The sequence below is a fragment of the Prionailurus viverrinus genome, chromosome X (assembly GCF_022837055.1).
Source record: "Prionailurus viverrinus isolate Anna chromosome X, UM_Priviv_1.0, whole genome shotgun sequence".
Classification (NCBI taxonomy): Eukaryota; Metazoa; Chordata; class Mammalia; order Carnivora; family Felidae; genus Prionailurus; species Prionailurus viverrinus.
The window spans coordinates 27,864,425-27,883,720 of NC_062579.1; the positions used below are offsets into that span (position 1 = coordinate 27,864,425).

General features: G+C 36.5%; 1 pseudogene; it reads right to left on the reverse strand.

Moving 5' to 3' along the window:
• Nucleotides 1-4,444: 4,444 nt before the first annotated feature.
• On the reverse strand, nucleotides 4,445-4,544 carry LOC125157992 (uncharacterized; annotated as a pseudogene).
• Nucleotides 4,545-19,296: the final 14,752 nt, after the last annotated feature.

Below are 19,296 nucleotides of genomic sequence, written 5' to 3' on the forward strand. Positions count from 1 at the left end.
GTAATAGATGACCTAAAAAAAAAAATACTGGGTCTCTTTCAATGTCAGTGACACCGTCCACTTCAAGCTCATTGATGACCAACATTATGGGAAACTTCCAGATCCTAGCATACACTGTTATCAGTTTGACTTGAGACACTGAATGAAATAAGAGTTTTTTTTTTAAATGCTCATCAGGAAAACAAAGAGAACCATGGAATGCTTAAACAATTTCTGAGGTGAAAATATAAATCTTAAGGTTTTGGCAAAGTCATTGTCAGTTTTCTTTTAAAAATGCAAATGGTTAGGGGCGCCTGGGTGACTCATTCAGTCGGTTAAGCGTCCGACTTTGGCTCAGGTCATGATCTCACTGTTCCTGAGTTAGAGTCTCATGTTGGGCTCTGTGCCGACAGCTCAGAGCCTGGAGTCTGTTTCAGATTCTGTGTCTCCCTCTCTCTCTGACCCTCCCCCGTTCATGCTCTTTCTCTGTCTCAAAAAAATAAATAAACGTTAAAAAAAATTTTTCTTAAACAAAATGCATGTTTTCTGTAAAAATACTTGGAAAAGCCTCACGATATTGCCTGAGAAAGATTGGTGTTTTTTAAATTGTATTGCTAATGACCACAGGCACATTACAGCATAACCCCATTATTAGCACTTTACTGTGTTAAGGGTGCTGAATATAGTCCACTGTACAATGGGCAAAGCATTTGTTAGGTTAAATGGTGAATGTGGTGGTTATAGAAAAGGAAGAAGAATGTGCCTTAATTGATACCAGCTGTTGAACTGATGGCTTTCTGCAACACCTTTTCAGGGACAACATTCTTTCCCTGTAAGTTCACATGCCTTTGTGGTCTTTCACACACATACTACTGAAACACAAATCCCAAAACATGGACAGTAATCAGTGATGCCAAAGCCTGTGGGTATGAGGGGAAGCTGCAAAAACCTGTGTGGATTCAGATGCAAACAGAAACATTCCCTGCTGATCTGCCATGGAAAATTACCCCAAAAGAAGTCTCACCAGTGCAACAGATTGGGTTTTGTTTCAAGGGAGTGCCTCAAGGGGCCCCTAGCTGGCTCAGTCTCTTGATATTGGGGTTGTGAGTTCAAGCCCCATGTTGGGTATAGTGATTGCTTAATAATAAAATCTTAAAACAAAAACAAAACCTAAGTGTTTTAAGTGCTGCTGGCTCAGCCTCACCAGGTATTTAAGGTTTACCAACATCTTTGATCATATCTTTTAAGCTACATTTAAAGGGGAATCCTCTTTATAATGACATGTGTGATCATCACTGTAGTTTTTCTGAATCTTCTGTAGGTAAACTGCTAGTCAGTCATACTAAGGTTGGGAAGAGCTAAAATTTGAGATTAGACACATATGGATTGTATAGTTTTGTGATGTACTGTCTGTGCCCTTGGACAAGTTACCTGATTTTGTAAAGTGTCCGTTTACTCATGTTTGTTTCACAGATTTATGATATTAAATATCATGTAACACAGGTAACACAGTGTTTGGCACATCATGAATTCTCTAGGTATGTTTGCTTTTTTTCCCTTTCTTGTATCTGTTCTAGTGCCATAAAGCAAAATAAGTCAAACTCCAAGTAAATGTGAAATCTAACTTCTGAAATATGTAAATAAGTCCCATCTGCATATCAGATTATGAATCAAATTATGAGTTTGACCTCAGACCCAGGTTACTGACATTCCTGTTATGATTAGGATGCTTTTGGCAAATAAATGATGTCTTAAGCAATCTTTTTTTTCTTTTTTACCCTTTTAAAAAATGAGGTAGATTTTACATCCACTGAAATAAGTCTCTTTATACTCCTTCCCAGTCAATGATGGCATCCACAAGGCAACCTCTCTTTTGATTTCTGTTGCTGTGGCTTAGCATTGCCTGTTCTACAACTTTACATAAATGGAATCATGCAGTATGTATTCTGCTGTGTCTGGTTTTTTTTTTTCACACAGCAGGAAATGTTTGAGATTCTTCATGTTGATCCACATATCACTAGGTTGTTGCTTTTAATTGGACAGTGGTACTCAATTGTATAAATATATCTAAGTTTGTTTACCATTCCTATCCATTTTTGCATTTTTCTGTTAGTGTTTCAGTTTGGAATGTACTAGCGATCATGATGAGCAGATAAAAAGTTATAGGGATTATTAAGATAATTAGTACTTGAGAATATACTCCAAGATAAGATATATAAGGGTCAAATGTTTTAGAAAATAAAATTGTATTGGAACACAGCTGTGCCCATTCACTTAAAATTTGTTTAAACCTGCTTTCATGCTACCATGACAGAGTTGAGTAGTTGTGCCAAAGAACGTATGACCCACAAAGTCTAAAATATTTTTATATAACTCTTTGTAGAAAAAGTTTACTGATTCCTGTTCTACAATGATTATCAGACTGATTAATGCTGTATGAGCTCTGCACCCAACCAAAATGTCTTCATTGACTTAAGTTATAATATTAGGACTTTGATTTTTATTTCAAGCAATATAAAATGGCCATCTTTTATTTTTTAAAAAAGCATAATTTTAGGTCACTGACCATTATTATGTATTACAGTATATCTCAAAATATTTAAAATGAAAAAATACCTAAAATTTCTCAAACAGGTATGGTATTATGAAGGAATGGTGCATTTTCCTTTACCAAACCATGAAAATATGTAATGCATAGTATTTCCCTTTCTACCATGTTATCCAGGAAGAGTTACATTTAATATCTATGCTAAGATTTTGTTATAATTATTTTTATTTTTTCATAATTTTGAAAAATTGCTTTTATATTTACTGGTGTTATTTATAAGTGTCTCTTCTAGTGAGGCAAATCAAATACATTTGAAACAAAGAATGACAGAAAATACCCCTCAATTGTGTTTTTCAATTATGACTATATTTTGACTGTTACTATAAAGTATCTATTAACATGGTCATGACTTGGAGAGCCTCGGTGACTCAGTCAGTTGAGCATCTGATTCTTGATTTTGGCTCAGGTCATGATCCCAGGGTTGTGGAACTGAGCCCTGATTTGGGCTCTGTGCTGAGTGTGGAGCCTGCTTAAGATTCTCTCTCTCTCTCTCTCTCTCTCTCTGCCTCCCCCTTCCTTCCCTCCCTCCCTCTGACTCTATTCCCTTCTTGTATGTTCTCTTTCTCTCAAAAAAAAAAAACCCATACAATTGATAATTTTGATTCTTTGACAGAAAATTCTTGGCAACCAATAATGTCACTTCTCAAGAAAGATAAACTATGATTGCATAGGTGAAAATGAGTTCCCCTCTAAAGACCAGGCCCAGAGGGGTCACAAATCCCTGGGCCTGGGAACCAAAGCTTCCAGAAATGCTTCTACAATCAGAGAAAGAGTGTTCTAGAAGGAAAGGACTTATACATAAATGATAATTTTGTACTAAAAAAGAAGGCTCACATGCTTCCCTAGATCTTTTCATGAGATCTAAGGTGATGGAGTGGCTTAGCAATGGAGGGCAGATTGTGGCAGTCTGTAGGAAAGGCAAAGGAAAACACCTAAGTATCCTCCTTAACCAGGAGCTCCGTATTCATATTGTCTGCTCTTATTAAGTGTTCATTGTATATCATTGGCCACATTAAATTAGCATTTGTAATTTGAACATTTGGGTTTGATTTTTCTGTTATTATTTAATTTGTACACTTATTACTTCATTTTTACAGCTTTATGGAAGCTGTATGCTAAAGATATGCTCTTTTACATATTTGTTTGAATTTAAGTAATTGGCTAGTAAAAATGATTAAAGCCCACAGAGGGAGACCAAAACACCTTTTCTCCTTAACTTAAATTGTCTGAACAATGACCAAGTTTGAGAAGCGTGACTTTAAAGAATAACACATCCTGTTAAGGTGATCTTCTTGACCACAGAATAAGTAAAAATTGTCCTGTCAAAATGAGCTTGAAAATACAAAACAAAGCAACACAGAGACATTTTCCCTCACCTGTTGGTTTGACAAAAAAATTAAACTTTGACCATTCATCTTTCTGTGACACAAAGAAACACCAGGCATTGTCCTACATCCATTTGATCCAGCAATCCTACGTCTCAGAATCTCCCCAACACACCTACGTGTCCACAGATGGACAAGCGTTAAGCTAGATCGATGATTCTCCAAGAGTGGGAGGGAATGATTTGGCCTTCTTCCCCTAGGGGATATTTGGCAAGGAGTGGAGACATTTTGGATTGTCACAAAGCAGGGAGAATGTGTGCTATTGATATCTGGTGGTTAGAGGCCGGGGATGCTGCTAAATATCCCACGATGCACAAGATAGTCACCGGACAAAGAATGAATTGTCCCAAATGGTGCCGAAGTTGAGACACTCTGACATAGATTACTTCTTTTATTTGTGTGAGAAACTATGCTACTTTTTATAATTCCTATCTTCTGTTTTGCTCTCAGATTTTAGGGACACCTTTTGTGATTCTAGTTGGCATTTATGGTTTGTTTTGTGTGTCATCCTTGTGCAGGGGCCATGCCAATATTCTCTGCATCATTCCAATTTTAGTATTGGTACTAAATACGGCTATATTTGTACGGGTCTGTTCTGTTTTGATTCCTACGTGATATATGAACTTAGAAATATCGACTCATTTAAAATGTCTTTGTAATTACAGAAACTTAAGGGGGGAAAGTCTAAGTGGCAGAACAAAAGCAATTGTAGGCATTTATTTGCTATCCCTTACCTAGATTTTTTTTGTATCCCTGCAGTGAAAATCTAATTTAGAGCTTTGAAACCAGAAAAATACAGTTAGACTTTCAGCAGATACACAAACTCTAAAGGGTACTATGTTCTTAGCATTTCCTTCTGTGAAATTCTATATTTCTAGAAGGTTCTTTAGCATAAATACCGCCTAAACAAAGTGACAACTCCTTGAGGCAGAAAGGTTGTGTACCTTCACTGTAGATTGTGAGCTACATGACTCACACATGTGGTCACTGCACGTGGAGTCCCAAATCATTTCAAATGTTTTTTAAAAACAGCTAACACATAAAACATCAGACAAGTATGGCTGCCTTATGAAAAGTACTGTGCTGTAATAACACAAAGTTTATATCTACTTATCAAAGAATGTGTATACATTTTGTACTTGAAAAAATTATAAGATCTTTTATCTTCCTGATTCTCTAAAACATGACTGTAGAAAAGACGACTATTTTTTAAAAAAAATTAAGTTTATTTATTTATTTTGAAGAGGCAGAGATAGCATGAGTGGGGGAGGGGCAGAGACAGAGGGAGAGAGAGAATCCCAAGCAGGCTCTGCACTGTCAGCACAGAGCCCAACACAGGGCTTGAACTCATGAAACGTGAGATCATGACCTGAGCTGAAACTGAGAGTTGAATGCTTGACCTACTGGGCCACCCAGGTGCCCTGAAATGCCTGTTTTTAGGAGATAATCTTCCTGCTCCTTCTTCATATAAAAATATTTTGAAATTGAGGAAAACCTACACACTCACTCACACACACACCATACACACACACAATCAACCATTCTCTCATTTTCTTCCTCCCTCTCATTTTCATTGCATATACTAATTTACCTCTACAGATGCAAATACTGTATGTGGTTGATATCCACAAGTATTTCCACTTAATTATTGAAGCCTTTATAGGAATGGTGGTGTCAAAATGAAACTAAGAAATGAGAAACTAATTTTAGCTTCTGAAGCATTGGAACTCCTTTGCAGATCTGTCTGTATAGCTGTAATAATTCTGATTATAAGAATATCCATTGGTAAAAATAGAGATGTAATTATCAGCTGAGGACAGAAGGTGAGGCAAGTAATAATCATGTGAGCATATTTTTCATCCTACATATATCCCCCTGTCTGTAACTCAAATATGTCTGATATAAGCCCCTATGGGAGAGGGGCAGACCCACCAATGACAAAAATCATGATTAAAAAAATCATGCTTCTACATTATGTCTTAAAACTGATCTGTTAGAGTCTCAATATTTTATATGAAAAATCATGTTATAAATTAATAAATAAGCCTTATGCTATGTTCCCAATTTGGACAGAATCTGTACAGTCATTTTATGTGGATTGAGTTGTTAACAGCTAAGTCAGTGAATAATCTGGTTGTTGGATAAAATCAGTCTCATGATAAACATAGCTGCCAACTTTAAGAGAATAAATGCAGGTTTCTAAAATAAGTATTTTAAAACTCAAAGTTGCAACTCAACAGTACTTAGTACTAAGGTAATAAACGTTTTAATATTAGAGAAATTTTCTGCCCTTTTAAAACAAATGTTTAGAAAGACTTCATAAAATCAGTATTCAGAATAAGTATGTATTTATAATTGTGTTTGAACAGGTATGTAACTAACTTCTGTTGTTTTTTCTTTATTTTTTTTTTAATTTAAATGTTTATTTATTTATTTTTGAGAGAGTGAGGTAGGAGCAGAGAGAGGGAGACAGAGAATCCCAAGCAGGCTCCGAGCTGTCAGCACAAAGCCCAATGTGAGGCTCAAACTCATGGACTGTGAGATCATGACCTAAAATGAAATCAAGAGTCAGATGGGGCGCCTGGGTGGTGCAGTCGGTTAAGCGTCCGACTTCAGCTCAGGTCACCATCTCGCGGTCCGTGAGTTCGAGCCCCCCGTCGGGTTCTGGGCTGATGGCTCAGAGCCTGGAGCCTGTTTCCGATTCTGTGTCTCCCTCTCTCTCTGCCCCTCCCCCGTTCATGCTCTGTCTCTCTCTGTCTCAAAAATAAATAAACGTTAAAAAAAAATTAAAAAAAAAAAAAAAAGAGTCAGGCACTTAACTGACTGAGCTGCCCAGGCACTCCTATTTTTGTTTTTTCTATATTACAATATATAATAGTTAGCACAGGCTGGTCTTCTCAGAACTCCTCCCATTGTCAACTGTCCTCCGTGCTGTGAAGATATTTATGAACCACTAAGACCTTTAGATTCCACCCCAATGAAACTTTCTAGCCATGGCTAAATTCATGAATATGGGGTAGATAATTTTGTTTCTACAGCCAGTATCTAAACATACTTTTAAAAGAACATTTTGGGGTGCCTGGGTGGCTCAGTTGGTTGAGCGTCCAACTTCAGCTCAGGCCATGATCTTGCAGTTCATGGGTTCAAGCCCCACATCGGGCTCTGTGCTGACACCTCAAAGCCTGGAGCCTGCTTTCGATTCTGTGTCTCCCTCTCTCTCTTTCTTTCCCCCACTCACGCTCTCTCTCCCTCTCAAAACTGAATAAGCATTTAAAAAAATAAAAAATAAATAAATTTTTAAAAAGTACATTTTTCTGGGATGCCTGGGTGGCTGAGTCAGTTGAATGGCTGACTCTTGATTTCAGCTCAGGTCATCATCTCACGGTTCGTGGGATGGAGCCCCACATCGGGCTCTGCACTCCAGTGCGGGGCCTGCTTGGGATTCTATCTCTCCGTCTCTCTTTACGCCTCCCCTGCTCTCAATCTCTCTCTGTGCCTCAAAAATAAACATTAAAAGAAGAACAATTTTCTTATGATTTATATTTACATTTTCATTCCTTTATTCATTCAGCAAATACTAATTGAGGACTTTTGTTGAAATGAAAACTATGATTTTTTTCGTTCTCATGGAGATTAAGATCAATAGAATAGAACTGACAATAAACTGTCAATGACACAACTAGTTTTAGAATTATTGCTGTGATAACTGCTACCATGAATAAGTAAAGGAGGCTATGAGAGCATAGGGTGCTGGGACCCTGACTGCTAAGGATTCCCCAAGGGGAGACCAATATTCCAGACCTGAAGGTGAGTGAGTAAGAGTTAGCTGAGCATAGAGGTACAAATCACCTCCTAGCTATCAGAGCAGCATGTGGGAATTTTCCATGATGGAAACCAGCTTGGCCCATTTAAGAACTTATGTGGGTGGGACAGAGGGAATGGGAAGAATCTGTGAAGAGATGAAGCAGGCACATTAGACCTGAAGGCCATGCTGGGTATGGTGAGGATTTGAGATTTCTAAGAATAATAGTAGGCCATGGAATATTTTATGTGCTTATGGCGGTAATGTGCTCTTTTGATGGGAAAGTGAGCAAAAGGGGATTAGGAGAGAATTTAATGATATTTCCGCAGTAGTTCAGGCCAGGTAGTAGCTTGCACAAGGGTGAGAGGAAGATAAAGATTAAGATCAAGAAATGCTTTGCTATGTATAAAGTGGGAGATACATGAGCAGTCATGACTGGCAGTATAATCACAAGATTATCATTTCTGTATTCGTACCCTTTACATATATACAAAGTATTTAATCAAACAAGTTTCAGAGAATTGCACAGTATGGTATATGGATATATATATATATATGGATATATATTATATACATATATACATACACACACATTATATATATAGTGTCATAATACAATAATGGTAATAATCATTTGCAGGTGCCAGCAGCCATTATATTGAACAAAAGAGGTATGTCTCCTATCCCCGTAATGTCCCTGCATAATTACTATTCAATCTAATGCCTGTATCACAGTGTGAAAAGATCATGTAGCAGGAGCTATGTTGCCCAAGGTGCCTGTTCCTTGGGTGAGTTTTCTCAGGGCAATGATTGAGTTTTAATCAATATGGTAGAATCAGAAAATTTTTTAGACAGAATACTTGATTGACTTTGATAAATAATTTAAAACTATTGAATTGTAACATATTTATTTACAAAACCAATAACCCTTTAATCTTACATTAAATACATTTTATGGCAAACTCAACAAAAATATCTCAGTGATGGAGAAATGAGTATCAAAGTGTAATGGAAATTGTTATCCATGTCACTTCCCTAAATCTCTGTAGTTTCCTGTGCTTTAATAATAAGCATCTACATTTGTTTAACAAAGAACATAATAAGCATATAAGAAATGAAGGCTTTTACTGACGACAAATTTGAAATAGGATAGATTACAAGGTATTCAAGGAAAATAGAAGATGATGGATAAACTACCAGAAGCTACTTTCTTTGAACATATAATTAAGAAATGCCATCTGTCTACTATTATTTTTATGAAATTGCATCTTTTTGAAGAGGCATTTCATTTACATGTTTTTACTTCACTTTCATAAGGTCATTTAAAAGACCAGACATTTTTATTAATTTAAAATAACGGCATTTTCATCTGCTATGATTGTAAGAACAGTAAACAACAAAATGAAGATTGGCCCCATATCTGATGCTCTTCTTACATGTTTTCTTTTGAAAAAAGATACCAGAAATGAAAGATAAAGGGACTTCCAGAAACACAAATATTTTATCTGAGCTCTTAGCAATCACATCCAATTTCAGACTCTATCCATGATTTAGATATAATATTTTTATACTTTGTTTTCATAGAATGTTCTTTTGTGTAACTCTGAAAAAACTGACTTGAGGATGAAAGATGGGCACACCAGTACTTCACTGTCACAGAATATCCAACTAGAGCTGGAAGTGTGCAGGGCATAACCTATAGCCGGCATGATAGAGTGCACTGGCCCTCAGGGTCAGAGATCAGAGGAAGAGAAGGCGGTAAAAGAGATGGAAAATGGACAGCCACTGAGATAATAAATTAATAAAGATAGTCATGAAACCCAAGAGCAGAAAGAACTTCAACTGGTCAAATGGTAAATTCTGCTGATGGGTTGATTAAGTTTTGAGCACAAATCTGACCATTAGATGGAAGGCGTAAAAGGCAAAGTTGGAGGTCTAGTCAAGGACAGTCCAACTAAAGTGGGGAGGACAGAAGCCTTAATGAAGTGAACTGACCAGAGAAGACAAAATGAGGAGAAGCAAAACAAAGGGTCAAAGGGTAATGTGAGGTCATGGGGGAACCGATGACAGGTTTTTCAGGAGGTCTTTGTAATTACAAACCAAATCTCACAAGAGAGTTTACATACAACATACAAACAAAATACACCAAGCTGACTGGCCTTGGGTGAAATGAGACCAGCCAGACTCATAAATCAGCAAGGCAAAGACAGAAAAGACAAGTTAGTCAAAAAACAATGCCCTTGAGCTGCAAAATACCTGGGAAATAGAAGAGCCATGAATCCCCTCAGGAGAACATCCCACAGAGAAATGTCACTGAACTAATCCCCAGAAAGTCACAAAGAACACCTGGACCAAGAGTTACTTAGGAAAAAGAGATACAAGTATAGGGGAACTTCTGCCTTCAGAGAATGATTTGTAGTCTTACAGAAGTGATATGGTGAAACAAAGTCTAAATATTTAAGGAGAATAATATCCTGGTAGGACAATACCACCTGATTTAAATAGAACGATTCATACATAAAACATGTTGGATAGATGTTCATTGAACCTCTTGACAACTGAGTCTGTGTTTTGTTCATTTCAGCATCTGAGACTAACCATAGTATCCAGGAGCAAAAAGACTCGCTTGACTCTGATTCAATGATAAAAGTATTAAAATGATCAATCCCGGTTAATGCAGGCAAATGGTGCACGTGAAGAGTAGGGATGGAGAGAGAGCATAGGGCTTCTGGAGTTTGCATGTAATGAGGATTGATAGTTTTATGGGACAGGTGGAAAGAACATGAAAATGAATGGAGAATGATAGGAAGAAAGTGGTGGAGATTGTTATATCCTACTTACTATGTTTATGTAAGGGGCCTATTCACTCACAAGGGAAAGTGTGGAAGCAAAAAACTTCCACCTTCAGTCTGCCTCCTCCATCATGACTTGCCTTCAGAGGAAAAGCAACATAGTAGATCAGTGAATTTGGGTGAACAGAACATAAGCAGAGCAGCAGACCTTTCTCTTTCTTTCCCAATAAGTTCAATTTAGGAACCCATCCTTTCTTCTCCCCCTTCATGTGCAGGTTCCTTTTTCTCTGCACAAAGTCAACTACTAGCCAATGTGATGTGCATACATTCAATTTCAGGAAGGTAGTAATAAGCCCACTGTGTCCAAAATTCCAAACCACTTTCCAGTTTATCTTTACAAAGAAGCAGCTGACATTTTAATCTCCATCTGCCTTTTTTCTACAAGTACTTCTCAATTGGTTAGAAACTCAGATGAGCGTGTAATTAATGATCACTCCTGAAACCCCATCACAGTCCAAGCCACAAAGTGAAGTGTTTTAATTTCCACCATAAGGGATTTAACAGAGGACAGGAAATACAAAATGGCATGAACAACATGACTTTTTGGACACTATTTAATGTGCTGAGTAAATTGTATTTAAATTACACTTCTGGAGGAAAATAACTGGTTTGCCTCTGCATATACCAAAGAGTCAAATCATATTCAGAGTTGTGTCCTTTCATAAAGAAATAGGGAAGAAGGCAAGGGCAAGCAGGGGCACTTTGAGAGAGGGCAGGCAAGTTGGTTACACTCTTGGAATAAAGGCAGGGAAAGGAATCAAATTATTATCAGACATCTTTAAAAAGACAAGACAAGGGAGGGGTCAGCATGAAGACAGAGAATATATTAAAGTTGAGAGGGAACTGATCAAACCTACTTCTATATAGAAATACATGCTTCAAGAGAACAAAAAGAACATTCACAAATTAAAGTGTCTTTAGCCAAAAAATTAGCTTGTTGAATTTGGTAGCACTAAGCAGAGAAAAAAATCTTTCAAAGGGAATGATGGATGAAGATAAGCCTGCAATCTTTCCATATAGTTATTTTCAACATTAAATATTATTTTCCATTATGAAAAGTAATGAAGCAATACAATTAGGATCATATCAAAAATTATATTTTTAAGAATTTTTGAGAGAGGTTATTTCCTAATATGCCTTTCAAATTTCCCAAAATAGTTTGGCAGCTTCCATAGAGATCTTGCTCATCTAGGAGAAAGTGGACACTTTTTAGATAGTAACTTTTAATTTTTTTTCAGTTTTATTGATATATAATTGACATAAAGCTCTGTATAAATTTAAGATGTTTAGCATAATAGCTTGATTTACACATATTGGGAAATGATTACCGCAGTAAGTTTTGTTAACATCCATCACCTCATGTAGTTCCAAAAAATACATGTTTTTTTCCTCGTGATGAAAACTTTTAGGATCTACAATGTTAGCAACTTTCAAATATTGTAGGTGGTAACTTTTAACCAATTCCTATTATCAGATTTATAATTTCTTTAGGTTACAAACTGACGGATATACAAGGCAGTGAAGTAGTAAGAATATATTACGATGATTCCTATATACAAACCTTTCATTCTACCTTCCTGTATACATAGAGTCATTTTCCTTCATTAGACTCGGTTTCCAATAGAAATCAAGCTTTGAACACTTAATCCCAGTTAAGTTTCTACAATGAAACTTAATCAGCTATTAAACGTCACTTAAGTATAGCAAAATGACACAAAACAATCTTTTCACATCTGAATGACTGGCCGTTCCTGAAGTACTATAAATATCATTTGCCTGCTCATTAAAATTTTGTTCCATTTTAATCATGAAATACTTAAGAAATTTACTTGACCCTGAAAATTAGCAGTTAAGTGTTACATATTTGAACTCTGTGTCTAATCCACTCTAGTATCTGCTTCCCTTATTTGCCTATTAGTTTTTGCTATTAGTTGAAGAAAGGAAGGCTTAGAGGGTTTAATTTGGTAAAAATTGAATTTCCAAAATTCCTTTAATTATTTTACTAAGGGAAATTCTGGATCCAGGTTATAATAATATTTCCAAGATAAGTGAGACTGGTTTACATCTGTCTAATTTTAATTTGAAGAAATAACAATTCCATAAAGAGTAATTGTGAAAGTTGGCAATTGAATAATAGTCTATACTTTCCATGTGGATATATGCCAATTTTATTTATAAATTTAGGCCTTATGTGATTAATTTGGCCCTATCTGCAATTATAAAATTAAAATTTACTCAGATTAAAGGAAATAACTATTAAAAAGAGCATTATTAAAATTTAATTGTATGACTTAATACTGTCTCATTTTTTTCTTGCAAAATGTGTGTTACTAATATCTAACTAGTAAATAAAAAGAATGCAGTTTGTGTGAGGTATCAAACTTTTTCTGTAATTCCAAAGAACATATGGGATATAGTTGGGTATATACAATAGCAGATATTGATTTCATAATTCATTCTCCACTTTATTTTATTTATTCCGAGAGAGAGAGACAGAGCACACACATGCAAGCCAGGAAAGGGCAGCTAGAGAGGGAGAAAGAGAATACCAAGCAGGCTCTATGCTGTCAGCGCAGAGCCCTATGTGGGGCTTGAACCCATGAACTGTGAGATCATGACCTGAGCTGAAATCAAGAGTCAAACCCTTAACTGACTGAGCCACCCAAGTGCCCCTCATTCTCCTCCTTAAAGAAAAAATAATTTCATTTCATCCAGTACCAATGGGAAGGAAAATTATTCTGATTTTTTTTGTTTGTTTATTAAGAAATATTTAATAGTTCCTGAACCCTACCATGTGTGTTGCAACACTATTGTTTACAAAAAACCCACTGAAAGTTCTGTGTCCTATGAAGCATTTTAATCATGAGGAAACTGGGATTATTAGTCACCCTAGTCCTAGTCCAGTACAGTAGAACTCAGACATTTCTAGTCTCAGTAGGGGATTTGATGTATTGCCAAGAAATTGCCTGGAGCTCTATCGTAAAGAGTGGAGGGGCACCTGGGTGGCTCAGTGGGCTAAGCATCTGACTCTTGATTTCAGCTCAGGTCATGATCTGTTGGTTCATGAGATCAACTGCCCACCGTTGAGCTATGCGCTGAGTGTGGAGCCTGCTTGGGATTCTCTCTCTCCCTTTCTCTCTGCCCCTCCACACACACTCTCTCTCTCAAAATAAAAGATAAACATTTTTTAAAATTAAGAAAAAAAGTAGAGATAGCAGTCTGATGGTAGGAGAGAGATGGTGTGATGGTGTGCATGAGGACAAGAGCTCCCCACAACATGGTGTCACCAGCACAGAAAAGTATTTCATGTGTGATGGGGTGCTCAGTAAATACTTGTGGATGGATATATGGATCGATGGATAGATTTTATAAATCCATAGTAAATAAATTATGGCAGAGACTGCTAATTGTCTCCTCAATATTTATTTCCTTCTTTCTCTTTTGTTAGTAATAGAAGGTCCCCCAATTTTATCTTGACCTGTCAAGAGACAACATTTCCCAGCCTCAGTTGCAGCAAGATGTAGCCATATGACTGAGTTCTGACCAATGAGATGCAAGTAGAAATGATGTGGGCATCTTCATGTCACAGCTTTAAAGGGAACCAGCTTGCTCTCCACTGCAGATGTCCCTGCACAATTGACATGCAGATGAGGACAACACAGTGGATGGTGCAGCAACAAGAGAAAAGGAACCTGGGTCCCTGGATGATCTCAGGGGAATAGGCACCACACTCCCTGGACCTCCTACAAGTCTAGGCCTTCGTGTGAAAGAGAAATAAGCCTTATTTGTCATTGTTATTTGCTCACTGTTAAAACAACTGAAGTACATTCTTCATTAATATGTAAGATGACTCATTGGTTTTCTGTTTAAAATTGTTTCTGCCCCCCAAGTATGCATGGAAGCATGGAAGATCATATGCCTAATTGATTAGCGTGTAACATCATGTAAGTGAGATTGGATTAATTTGGGGGAGGGGCTATTAATATTATGTCAGGAATTACTTGAATTGTTAAAAATTAATATTTTTAAATGAAGTAACAGAAATAGCCATTATTATATAATATTAAAACTACAGTTGCCCCTTTAACAACATGGGTTTGAACTGTGTGAGTCCACTATACACAGATTTTTTTTTCAACAAATACAGGACAGTATTGTAGACATATTTTCTCTTATAATTTTCTTAATTTTCTTTTCTATCTTACTTTATTTTAAGAACACAGTGTATAAGACATATAACATACAACATGTTAATCGCCTGTTTATATTGTCAAAAAGGCTTCCGGTCCTCAGTAAGCTATCAGTACTTAAGATCTGGGGCAATCAAAAGTTACATGCAGATTTTCAGTTGTGCAAGGGGTCAGTGCCCCTACCCCCTGCATTGTTCAAAGATCAACTGTTCTTTACGCTCTCCGTAACTCCTTTAGTTATATTTCATTTATACTCTTTTATCACTGCAATAATTAGATCAGAGACAGAGCTGATAAAACTGGAATCAAAGTAAAACAAAATAGATATGCATGGAGAAAACTAGGTGTGTTGGGGGACCTGAAGCCTGCCATAATTATGGAGATTATGATCTGCTTAATGAGGAAGCACAAGCCATCCACAAGAGTTTAGCAGGTAGCTCCCTCAGCATCCAGGTTCCCACATTGGTGAGGTGGAAACCCCAGAATCATTTTGCTTGAAGGTGCAATTTCAATATACCTACACAAAAGAAGTAAAGGCACAAGATTCATTACTTACAAGCCCTGGAAACAAGGATGGGTGGGGGCACAGTGAGGCTGGGGAAGGGCAGGCAGTCCTCCCCTCCCAGGTCATGAGCCATCAGGAGATAGAGGGCAGGGTAGCAAGCACCCATTACTTCTACAGTGTTTGGGGCAGAGGTCACTAACTTTTTGTGGGCTTCACTCCAAGTGGTTACTTTATTTACTTATTTATTTTTAATGTTTATTCTTGAGACACACACACACACACACACACACACACACACACAGAGCATGGAGGGGAAGGGGCAGAGAAAAAGGGAGACACAGAATTCAAAGTGGGCTCCAGACTCTGAGCTGTCAGCACAGAGCCCAACACGAGGTTCTAACTCAGGAACAGTGAGATCATGACCTGAGCCAAAGTCGGACGCTTAACCGACTGAGTCACCCAGGCGCGTGTCCAAGTGGTTACTTTATTTTTTTATTTATATATATTTTTTCCAAGTGGTTACTTTAAAAGATGCCCTGAGAAAAGCCAAGCAGAATCCTGTGGCGGGAATCTTAAGCTCTGGTCCTTATCTCAAAGTCCAGACTCTGGGTGTGAGGAGGGCTGTCATACTGTCAAATGCCTAGGCAGCGACTCATAGTAGCTGTTTTCTCATCATACTTGGGAATATATCTTTGTTCCTGCAAGGAATTGTGTGTTCAATTTTATGGTCAACTTGCTTTTTAAATAATACATAATCATAGATTTATTTTACCCTTGAATTTAATGATAATAGTCTGCTATAGGAATTTCCCTTTTTATGTGGATGAGGCTCATTCCCAGTTAGTTCATCTGGAATTCAATTGAAAAATCGAGTTGGCATCATTGGGATTCGATTTTGCCAGATCATCATATTAACTTTTTGAGAAATCTTAAGGGTAAATCTCAGAAGGATTATCAGGGCCCACATTCGTCTGAAATTCAAATGAAGATGGTTTTGTCCTTCTATACTTGTGGGCAGTTTTAGTCCTTACTAAACTCACTTTCAGACAAGTTTGACCAAAATACTTGAATCCTAAAGCTGAACTTGTTTAAAACAGATCTTCCTCTAATTATTATTGTAATGTATTGGCAGCTAAAAAACAAATACTGCTTGACAAACACTGCAGATCTCAGAAGAATCATCACTTTAGGTAAGAGGGAGAGAGACATTGTCTTGCCATTATGTTAGCACTTTCATGTTTATTTCCCTTTTTACTGGTATTGTACAAAACCCAAACATTATAGTAGTAAACCTGACTTCCTAGCAGGCATCAGATATATCTAAAAATAATGTCTGACACAAACATAAATCACTCTACTACTACCAGGGTCAAAACATTTCATTACCAAAATGCTTACCTGAAAAGATTAACTGCCCCAAATCAATATAAGATTAACTGCCCCAAATCAATATAAGAGCAATCCATGGCTTGCCCAAAATGTGCTTTTCATTTTTGCTAGTGGCATATTATTTACTACAAGTGAAAAGTTGCATATTTGGAAAACTAGATAAAATATTTTAAATTATTTGGAGTCAAAATTAGATGGCAAATATCCAGTGAAACACTGTAATTTACATGTAATGAATACCTTATGCTTGATTATAAAATAAATGTTTGGGCATTATATCTAATTTATGTCAATTCTTCTATTTCTTTAAAAAGGAGGCATTTTTCCCAAGCTTGTATTTCTAAAATTAAGGCTACAACACATGGGCTCAGTCATATTCCTTAAACTCAAAAGGAAATCATGAAGAGAAATGAGGTAATTTAAAGTAGGCTGGAAGTGGAAATTTCAGTTATTACAGATTTTCCTTTTTTCACTGTTGACAGAATCATAATCTCTGTCTTCTAGATCTATTAATAATTTTAATTACTGCCATTTGGGGGTATGATAACTAAATGAAGACAGCAAATATAAGAACTGAGCACTCTTTGAGCACTACTCAAATGGTGTATAAGAAAAGTAAATGAATGTTGTAAATATCTTTAAAATATTTTTCCCATTTATACTTCAAAATCATAGTGGCTATTTGACCCACCACTAAATCTTGATATTTAACGCATTCAAGAAGTATGTATATTACCATATTGAAAGTTTGTTTAATATTTTGATAACTGTTTTGCAATATAAGTGGAAACTTTTTTTTTTTGAGGAAGGGTCCAGAGACCTCACCAGACTACAGGGTTAAGAAGCCCTGCTTCAATACACTCTAGCTTATCAGTTGGCTAAATGTCCAACTCTGGATTTCAGCTCAGGTCATGATCTCAGGGTTTGTGGGATCGAGGCCCAAGTCGGGCTCTGTGCTGCCAGTGCGGGGCCTGCTTGGGATTTTCTCTCCCTCTCTCTCTTCCCCTCCCCTGCATGCAGCTGTGCACACACTCTCTCTCTGTCTCTAAATAAAATGAACTTAAAAAAACCCACTCTAGCCTATTAATTAACCTTATTATGGTGATAATTTCACAGTTTAAACATACATCAAAGCATCGTGTTGTACACCTTAAATTTACACAATGTTATATATTGATTGTATCTCAATAGAGTGAAGGAAAAAAACAAAAAGTGGACTGTCAGCACTATATAACTCAAGCACACTGTGTTTGTAATATTTAAAAAAAAATCATGGTGGGTTCTCTTACCTTGATATCTTTATTACAATTATCTGAACTCCTTTTTAAAATTTTTTTTTCAACGTTTATTTATTTTTGGGACAGAGAGAGACAGAGCATGAACGGGGGAGGGGCAGAGAGAGAGGGAGACACAGAATCGGAAACAGGCTCCAGGCTCTGAGCCATCAGCCCAGAGCCTGACGCGGGACTCGAACTCACGGACCGCGAGATCGTGACCTGGCTGAAGTCGGACGCTTAACCGACTGCGCCACCCAGGCGCCCCTGAACTCCTTTTTAAAAACACTGCACAATTTATCAGTTCTGAGGTATTTTGTTCCAGCAAAATTCACCAGTCAGTACGGTTTCTGTGTTATTCTCTACCTGATTCCTAGAGAGAAATATCTCCAGGTATTTGACTCTTAATTTATATGATCATACTTGAGATAGCAGAAAATAAACTATGTCAAGCTATGTCAACTATGAAATATATACCTTTTTTGGTATGCATTGTCTTGTCATTTCATCTGGTATTTATACATAAATAAATAACTAATGTAAAATATGAGTATCTATAAATACATGAATGTGCATGCATACACACAGCTTTACCCACAGAGAGATGACTGGTAACTGGCAAAAAATATATAAGATGACAGAAATGACTACTAAATAATATACAAAAAGATACTACTACATAAAACATATCTAACAGATATGGGCTATATTAAAGAAGACTAGATTAGTACACAGGAATCTGCTCCAAGAATATAATTATATGACTAATTCAACTGGTCACTGTGGACAAATGAATTTGCTCATTGTGGCAATAACAATCTCTTTTTTCATAAATTTGCAAAAATTAGTGTGACACTGTAAAAAATGTGCGGTATGCTTTTATGCTTTAAGTATTTTTCTTATTCAAACAATTCCTTACTCAAACTACTTATTCCAATACCCCTTACTAATGTATATTTAAACTCATTTAATAAAATATTTTGAATTTTCATTTTTTGAATTGCTTTTCCATTTACAAACTGAACAGATTAGTATGTCTTTAATCATGGAAAATAAATATCATTGTAATTAATAACCTCAAAAACAAGCTTAAATATGAGATTAAATATTCACAGGATATATATATATATTTTTTTCTATATAGATGAGGGGAAACTATCAGTGATCTTGTGAAAATAAAAATATAATTTATCTATATAGACAATATTTACACAAAGACATGGTATCAATATTTTCTTTGTGCCTTAGCTCTAGAGTATTCTGAAGCCATGTGCACTAGAGTCCAAGTAAATGGGAATATTTATGTTCCTCA